Source organism: Pinus tabuliformis, chromosome 8, assembly GCF_031772625.1.
Source record: "Pinus tabuliformis cultivar Carrire ecotype Pingquan chromosome 8, CPIR1, whole genome shotgun sequence".
Classification (NCBI taxonomy): domain Eukaryota; kingdom Viridiplantae; phylum Streptophyta; class Pinopsida; order Pinales; family Pinaceae; genus Pinus; species Pinus tabuliformis.
Genome location: NC_142294.1, coordinates 1,373,903,667 through 1,373,913,809, shown reverse-complemented (window position 1 = coordinate 1,373,913,809; position 10,143 = coordinate 1,373,903,667).

The following is a 10,143-nucleotide window of genomic DNA, read 5'->3' as shown; positions in this document are numbered from 1 at the left end:
ATTTTACTAGCATGAGTTAGTTTGGCAAATTGCAGTCTAAAAATTTTCAGGAACAGTTTGAGGCTTCAATTTTTTTTTTTGGGGGTACAAATTTTCCACATAAATTTAAAACCTTTTTTCCCTATTCTACATACACATGCTATTCCAACGGTGAAAAAATTACCTCAGTTGGAGTTCATATGCAAAAGTTACGCCACTTAGAAGTTGACCTTCGTGTTTTGACCACCATAACTCGGGAGGATGCCACATCATCCCTCATTAATCATGGAAAATGGGCTAGTCACATGAACATGATGAATAATACTCTAGAAGATTCAATATTGTAACTCTATTTAAGAGTTGAAGGAGTCAAACTTAACCACTAGTAGGTTATCAGGCTATGTTGTAGCTGAGCCACTAGGAGGAAAATGTGTTCCATTATATTTGAGTGCATTTTGTTCCATAGAGGAGGACATTAGTTGAAAGATGATAGGGAGAGTGAAAAAAGAGAGGATTGTGCACTATATTAGTCAATGGGCCACAAGCCTCAATTATTTGTACTTGCTTCCATTTTCCATCTAGAAAAAGAGAGCAAAGTAACCTCACCTTCCAGCTAGGTTTTCTCTCGAAAGGGTTTCTTAGGTTATATCTTGTGTCATTTGTGGTTTGTGAATTTTATTTTGATGTTCTATAATTTCTGCACAATTATAACTTGCATGCATACATAATAAACAATAGTTTACAGATCTAGAAATCTAAGGAGAAATGGGTCGTCATAGTGTATATTTCATATTTTTTAATATTATATTTGTTGTGACAAATTTTCTCGTGGAATATTCATAACAATTTATGGATCATATTGGTATCAAATTAGGTTTATTTGGGTATATTATGGGGAGCTGTGGGGCATCTAGACAATCAAGCGAAAATTTAGAAAACCCTAGTCATGGCTGAAAAATATGTGAATAACCTTCTGATTTGTAGAGGAGAGGCTTTCGCATCTAGAAGCTCAAGTAGATATACACGATAATGTGAGCCTCCTCATAGAGGCCTTTAACATTAAACTCAAATTATTCAAAGAATATGGGGGTTATAATGCAAAGGTTTGATTATAGGGGGGATTAAAAGACTGTGAAGAAACCAGGAAGGAGACAAATAAAGAACTCGAAAAAGATCAACACATTTCAAGTGCCATGAAAAATTCACAATCCATGTTCAAAGTGGAAGTGAAAGTTGATATCAAGTTGTATCAAGGTGATATTGAAGCTCTAAAGCTAAACCATTAGTTATAACAATTAGAAGTTTATTTTAGTGCTCATCATATAGAGGAAGAATATAATATTTTGTTTGCTCAACTAAATTTAGAGGGCGATGCCCTAACCTAGTGGGAAAGCCACACAAAGAGCTTGAGTTTGGAGGGACAACCTTTAGAAACTAAGTGGAAGAATTTAAAACCCTAAAAAATTCACAATTTTACCCTATCAGGTATATAGAGGACTAATGGATCTAATGGTATTATTTTAAGTACAAACAGGGGCAAAGTATACAAGAGTACATCAATTTTTTTAAAAAATGGCAATAATGTTGGGTATCTCCCCAAAGAATCTATGTGCACTCCTTAAGTATCTGGGGGTTCTACAAAATCATCTTAGGAGCAAGAAATCTTGTTTAAACCTAGATCGATGGTTGAGGGTTGTGTATAGGCATCATACTTGGAGAACATAAGCTAAAAGAAAGGAAAATCAAGTGGGTCAAAGTAAAAGGAGCACCAAAATTATTCTAAGGAGGGGAAGAAGAAGTGGAAAGGGGAAAATAATAAAAATATGGTAGTCATAACACGCCATTGCAAAGAAATCAACAACCACTACAACCACTATAACATTGATGTTCATACAGAGGAGAAGTACTGGAAGTTATATTCATAACATAACTCAAAGAACAAAAATAAAGATGCAAAGAACAAGAAGCTCATGGCCATTGAATGGAACAACTAGGTTAGAAGCAACTTGGATGTGGATGAGAATATCGTGTATGCATTAGTGTAGAAAGAGGTGAATCTGAGTAGCCTTAAATAATAGGAAGAGAATGAAAAGACCAGACTCTTCCATAGAAGAATACAAGTCAAGAAGGAAAATATTGATGCCATGTTTGATCCGTACTTATGCAAGAACGAAACATAATACATATATAAACATAAACACATATATGCAACAAAAATAAATATTCATTTCATTAATATCAAAAATTGAAAGATGCTTACATACAGAATGGAAATAATCTAGCTCGGGCGATGGTAGCTTATCCCTAAGAAGAGATGTGGCAGCTACAAGCCTTTGAACTGTGTTACAATGAGGCTCAATGGCCTTTTTATTATTGAACAATAAAGGGAAACCCTAAAAAACAAAAACTATAACCATAGGATATGGAACACTAAGAGTTTGTGGGCCCCGTTGGGGTTAGTTGGGCAACCAAATTCCCGGGGTCGTAACTTGGTCATATGATCTCCTTTTGGTGCATACGAAACCTCATTAGAAATATATCTTTGAGTACCACAAGATTTTCTGTAGACCCTAACAGGTTTGTTGTGGACATAAAAGAAATGCCGTTTAGGGGGTCAAAACAACTCCATAATTTTAGGACCCAAAAAACTGCTTAAAATACTAAAATTGTGCTATAATAAAGGAAAATGATAAAACCGACTCAAGGTCTAAGTGGAAACCAATATCCAATTGGACCAATCCTCCCCCCTAGGAAGAAATGGTCCCCAATGCATGTAGAGCCTCCATGAGGTGAGGAAATTTATGTTGAACCTGGTCCTTGGTGAGCCACTTGCACTAGTGAAGGGGTTGGTCTTCTTTGGAAAATCGATATAGCTAGATCCTTTGCCAGCGAGTGTTCTTGATTTATGTGTCCATGATCCTATAATTCGTGGCATGTTCGATACAACTTGGGTTGAGATCTATTGGTGTCAACTGCTCAACAACGTCAGATGTGTCCAACAATGGGGGAAAGTATGGCCACAGTCGGTCCACATTGAATACTAGGTGCAGGCCAAGGAATGGTGGAATGTTGAGCTCGAAAGAATTGTCCCCTATAGCCTTAGTGATGGTGTAAGGCCCATATAGAAGTGGGTGAAGCTTGTGGCGGGCCCCAACGAGGCACTCCTTATGTAAATGTAACCAAACTTTTTTTCTCACCTAGAACTTGTGTGGCACCCGATGTTGATCATGACGCTGTTTGTACTTAGCATTTTCTCTGTCCAATATGTCATGGACATGCTGGAGCAAGTTCTGAATGCACTCAATCAAGTTGTTATCTCTGTTAGCTTCAGACTGGACATGAGCCAAATCTTCCTTAGCAGCTGCAAGTGGTATGGAAACATCAATGGGATATAGTGGCAAGAATCCCAATCCCAGCTAAAAGGGGTTGTGGCTAGTTGAGTTATAGAGATATCCGTTGTAGTTGTGTTGGACACAGGGGAGGATTTCATACCATGTGCTTGGATACTTCGAGTTGTACATGTGTAGGATGTGCACGATCATCCTGTTAACAACCTTTGTCTATCCATTAGTTTGGGGGTGGAAGGTCGTGGACTTAGTGAACTTGGTATCCAACAATGACCATAGGATGGACTAGAATGTACTTAAGAACCTGCTGTCTTGATTTGCGATAATGGACTATGGGATCCCAAAATGTACCCAAACTCGTTCAAAGAATATCTTGGTAGTGGCTTCCTCTATGATGCTCTTCTTGTAGGCTGCTAGAATGACCATCTTAGAGAATCTGTTGGCGACCACGAAAACACAACCATTTCCATGCTTGGTAGAAGGAAGGCTCAACATGTAATCCATGGATATGTATTCCCAAGGATGTCTAGGAGTAGGCAGAGGAATATACAAACCTTGATTCTTGATTCTAGGTTTGGAAATGGCACAGGCAGTGCATGATCTCATGTACTTCCCAACATCCCATCGAAGGTTCAGCCAATAAAAATACTTCTGTAGCATGACCACTATCTTTTCTACCCTAAAATGTCCATCGAACCAACTGTAGTGCACCTCCCAAATCATCTTGGCACACTTTCTTGAAGGAACATGAAGGTGTCCCAAGTGGCATAACAACACATCCAAGAGGTGAAATTCTGGAACTAGCGTACCTTCTAGGAGCATCTAGTATGTGGTGCCGAATTATATATCACTCTTGTAAAGATGAAACCATCCTAAAGTCTCATGTCTACAAGAATTGAGCACACTAGTGAGCACCATAACCAGTGATCGACTGAGGCAGTCTGGAACATTATTGGTGCTTCCCTTCTTATACTTAATGTTTAAATGGAACTGTTGCAAAATGTGGTCCATTTATGATGGCAATCTTTTTACAACTTCCTTGGTGTCTGTATGAACTGCAGGGGCCGGTGGTATGTGTGGATGATTTTTTCCTTCCCTAGAATGTAATGCTTCCATTTTCCGTAGGCTTGCACAATGGAATACATCTATTTGTCATAGGTGGGATACTTTCAGACTGTATCTGAAAGTGTCTCACTATGATATGCCACCGGATGCCCCTACTGGGTAAGAACTGCATTAACAACATAATCATAGGCATCTATCTCGATTTCAAATGGTTGTTGTAGGTTTGGTAATGTGAGCACTGGTACAGAGTAGAGGCGATGTTTCAACTAATAAAACTCCTATTGGGATGTAGGAATTTACAAGGTAAGTTCCTCAGATAGAACACCAAAGGAAACCACTCACAAATATATCACAGATCAATGCACCAGTATTTTTGACGTGGTTAAAACCCTCAAAGAGGGAAACAATCCACAGCCTGAGCGAACGTGGCCACTTCATGCAATTTACTAATAAAAGAAAGAAAATTTACATAAGCTTCTCTCATGAACGATCACCCTACAAATGACCATCTATGCTCTTTAAATAGAGATCATGGACCAATCGGGTGTTAAGCCATGGATCAAGTGTTAGTAATACCAAGGAGAGAATGAACCATTGGATCACTTCATGTCTAGAACATATCGTGACCACCGAATCGTAAGTTACAAAAGTACATAGTAAAGAAACACACTTTACCTAACTCTACACTAGACCAAGTTATACTTAACTATTTCCTATGTGTCAGAATATCCTAACATCCCCCCCTAAGAACAACCTGGGATAGGATTGAAGGATGTACAAATATGACACAATAGGAAAAGGAAGGAAGCATTAGAGCCTATCCCCCCTTAGTGACAACTTGCTGAACTCTAACCATAAATCGAAATTTAGTAAACTTCGCCTCTGTGAGAGCCTTTGTAAAGATGTTTGCAACTTGATCATCGGTTGAAAAATATTGCACTTCGAGAACATGGTCATGAATGAGCTTTCTAATGAAGTGCATGTGTAGTTCAATGTGTTTTCTGCACTGATGTTGGACTGGATCTTTGCATAGTTGAATGGCACTTTGATTATCACACCAAAGTGTAGTCGGATGTTGCTGCTAAAAGCTGAAATCTCACAGGATTTGACGAAGCCATAGGGCTTCCTTATTAGCTTCTATGGTGCCACGATACTCTGCTTCTACTGAAGAAAGAGAAATGATAGTTTGTTTCTTACAAGCCCATGTAATAGGTCCAAAACCAAGAGTGAAGACATAACTTGCAGTAGACTTCCGATCATTAGGGTCACCAGCCCAATTGAAATCAATGAAACCAACCAATAGAGGAGATGCTTCTACACTGTAATGAATCCCAAACTGAATTGTACCTCGAACATAATGAAGTATTCTTTTAGTTTCTTTCCAATGAATTTCATGTGGGTTTTTCATAAACCGAGCAATAAGGCCAAAAAAAAAGGAAAGGTTAGGAAAGGTATGGATCAGATACAAAAGTTTTCCTACAAGTTGATGGTATAAGGTAGCATCAACTTCAGGGGAAGTACAAATGACTAAAAGTTTGGCTCCATACTGAAAGGGAGAAGGGGTTGTCTTACAATCTTCCATGTGAAAGTGGCAGAGAAGATCATAGGCATACTTGGATTAGGAAAGAGAAATACCTTCCTTGGATTGCAAGACTTGAAGACCAAGAAAATAATGCAAGTGTCCTAAGTCTGTCATTTCAAACTACTTTTCAAGGCTAGAATTCACATGTTTCATAAGGTTGGGATCACTACTAGTAAGGATAAGATCATCAAAATAAAGAAAAAGAATGATAAGAGACTTACCCACTTTCTTGGTGTAGACAATATTGTCAGAATGACACCTAGAAAAGCCAATATCTAAAAGAAAAATATCTATTTTGGCATACCAAGCCCGAGGGGCTTGATTGAGACCATAAATGGATTTCTTAAGCCGACATACAAGGCTGGAGTGTGTTTGTATAAATCCAGGAGGTTGTTCCATATAGATTTCTTCATGCAAGTCCCCATGCAAGAAGGAAGATTTAACATCCATCTGATGGAATTCCCATTTGAAAGAGGAAACAAGGGAAAGAACAAGGTGGATAGAGTTCATTTTGGCAATAGAGGAGAAGATTTCAGTATAGTCAATGCCTTCAACTTGTGAAAAACCCTTAGCAACAAGACTAGCTTTATGTTTATCAACTTTTCCATCTGGTCCAAGCTTGGTTTTGTAAACCTATTTACATCTAACAAGTTTTCTTCCCTTTGGAAGAGGAACAAGATCCCATGTATCATTTTCCAATAATGAATGATATTCTTCATTCATAACTGTGTCCCAATCTGGATGGCCTGAATCTTCTGCAAAGGTGTCAGGATCATAATTCACTAAAGCTTGAGCCAATAAAGAAGAGGCTCTATCGAACTAAGAATGTGTACATCGCTAATCTGTAGGATCACCTGCAAGAGCACCGGTTTCATCTCGAGTAGCACAAACCCATTTTGGAAGCTGAGGAGTTGAAGGAGGATCCTGAGAAGGCGGGGGAGGATTGTCATCCTTGCTGTCGTTATCTGAAGAAGAAATATTTTCAGAGGTAGAAGGGAAAGAGAGGTGGCACATCCACCGAACTAGGCTCGTAGGCCAATATATTTTTAGCAAACTTTACATCTCTTCTAATGATAACATTCTTGGATTTATGTGAAAGAAGTCAATATCCTTTGACATCTTCAGAATATCCAAAAAAAATACATTTTTCACTCTTAGGTTCTAAGGCTTTATGTTTCTCATCTGGAATATGGGCCCATGCTTCACTTCCAAAAACACGAAAGTGACTTACATCTAGTTTAATTGAGGTCCATGCTTCTTTTGGAGTGATATTCTTTAAAACATTAGTAGGATTGCGATTTACTATGTAATTTGCACAGTTATTTGCTTCTGCCCAAAAATTCAGACTAAGTCCTTTAGATTTAAGCATATAATTAGAAATTTCATTTAAGGTGCGATTCTTCCTTTTAGCTACACCATTTTGTTATGGAGTATATGGATAAATATGTTTCATTTGAATTCCATGCTCATTGCAAAAGATGATGAATTTTTTGTTAACATATTCTTCACCATTATCAAATCTTAGCTTAAGAATTTGATGTCCAGACTGTTTCTCAACAAAGGCCTTAAAGGCCAAGAACATGTTAAATACTTCACTTTTGAGTTTTAAGAAGTATACCCAAGTGCATTTGGAGAAATCATCAATGAAAGTTAAGAAATACTTGTAGCCAGAGAATGAAACAATTGGAAGTGGACCACATAAATTACTGTGTACAAGCTGTAAAGGGGTTGAGGCATGCCAAGAGGCACATTTTTCAAAACTATCCGGATGATGTTTTCCAAGTACACATCAAAAAAAAAAACAACATCTCTGCAAGATACCATAGGAAGACCTGTCACCATATTTTCCTTACATAGATTTTGAAGGGAGCGATAGTTTAAGTGACCAAATCACTCATGCCAAAGTTTGCTCACTTCATCATTATGAGAAACAAAGATTGAGGGAGGGAAAAGTTGATGACCCAAAGTTGTTAAACTTATACAACCTTGTATAATCATCAACGATTCCAGTAGCTAAAATCTGTCTAGGATCTCTTAGGTCCTTAATTACAACATGATGAGGTGAAAATTCAACGTTTTACCTTCATGTGAATGAGTTATCTGATATACAAATAGAAGGTTGTAGGATAAGGTTGGAACACATAATACATCATTAAATTGACCATTGTCTAGATGAATAGTTCCAGTCCCTACAACACTAAGAGATCTATCATCACCAACATATATATTTTTTGTGTTACAATCATTTAAAGAAGAAAACATGGCTTTGTTTTTGACCATGTGATAAGAAGCTCCATAATCAATGAGCCACTCATGAGAATGAGAAGAATAAGATACATTTAGTGCATAACCGGACCAAGATGCTTGACAACTACATGCATAAAGTGATATTCGTGAAGATGAAGTTGAAGAGTGATCCAAATGGATGTTATGCTTCTTCATTGCTGCTTCCAAGGCTTCCATTTTCTTAAAGAATTTGGATTCTAAGTGGCCATCTTGATTACAAAAGTTGCAATGTCTATCAGCCTTCTTCCCTTTTTTTTTATTTTTCTTATCATTTTGTTGAATTGGTTTTTCATTTTGAGACTAAAAGTGCTTAGGACCCTTGGCTAGTTTAGGACCATTCACTTTAGGATGTTGCTTCTTAGGATTATTTGAACTTGGTTGCTGCTGGGTGGCTAAGGCTTTCTTAGAAGAGTTTCCAAGGTTAAGAAGACCAAGATGTAAGAGTTTTTCTTGTTCTCTTATTAAAGAATCACAAAAGGCATCAAAAGAGGGGGACTTGTAGTCTTGTCCTTGATAAATAAAGGCTTCTCTAGTAGAATGGAAGGTGGAAACAAACATAGAGTAGGCTGGTCCCAACTTAGTAAGAATGGAATAGATAAGGCTACCATATTCTTTCTTAACCTTAACACCTTCCAAGAGAAGTCTAAGGGTCTTGAACTTGGACAAAAAATATTCAATGGAATAAAAATTATTGTGGTCCAACGTAAGCAACTCATTTTCAAATTGATGGGCTCTAATTTCATTTTTAATTCCAAAAATTTTATTGAGATGTTTCATTACTTCATTAGGGGTATCAATTTCTGCGATATGGAATCTAAGTTCTAGAGAAATAGGCATTCCTATCAACCCACATGCTTGATCTTGCCTATTTTCCCATTTTGCTTGTTTATCTTTATCTTTAGGTTTAGACTCTTGGCTTGAGGCTATTCTATAAAGACCTTTACTTCTAAGTAAATCCTCCATGTAGGACATCCATTTGTTATGTGGAATTTTGCATCTATGGATAAACACAACTTCTCTAAGTGGGTAGCTACACTTAGAACAACAAAATTAAAGAGTTTAACCTTTTCATATAGAAGATAAATAAGACAAGGGACCTACTTGTTATCTTTTTCTTCCCTTTGTCTCCTTTGGATAGCTCCCGTCACTCCTTCTTGAACTGAATCCACTTGATCAATACCTGCAATCATAAACAGAGGACAAAAACCAATCAAAGCAAGAGATATATCTACTATAAGTAAATGGAATCGAAAGCATTTACACATATACTCATCATACATAAAGAAAAGAATATGGAAAAAGGTGTAAACAACTTTATTAAGTAGAAGGAAGAGTTACAACCAAAGAAGTCCAATCCCATGTCACTCATCTAGCTTGAGTTCCATCCTTCATCACACTAAAAGCACTACATTCCGGCAGCATAAAAATACTTGCTTATGATCTCAAACCTCAAACTATGAATATCTCCTTACAATTTTTCAAAGTCCAGCCCCTGATCACTATGATGAGTGGTCAATTTATAGGGAAATGGAGGTGCTTTTGTCATAAATTGGGCATTGAATGGCTTTCCAATTTGGGAGTTAGTTTCCATGGAGGAAGGGATGAGAGGATAAGAGGTTATTTGATTCATTCCCTATCCAATTTCGAGCTCATAGGAGAGGATGAGAGGTGGGAATCTTCTAGAATGGTCTAGAATGTAAGAATATTCCTAGAATCCTATGAAGATTTCACTCAATCTCACCCAGCACAGGTCAAAGTGGGCCTAGGTGCTCTACAAAGCAGGCTTGAATGGGCCTAACTACTATGCAGCACATTTACCCTTGACCAAGGCTACGCTGGTCCCTCAAGGAGTTATTTCAGGATGTCTTTAGGCCAAGAAACTCT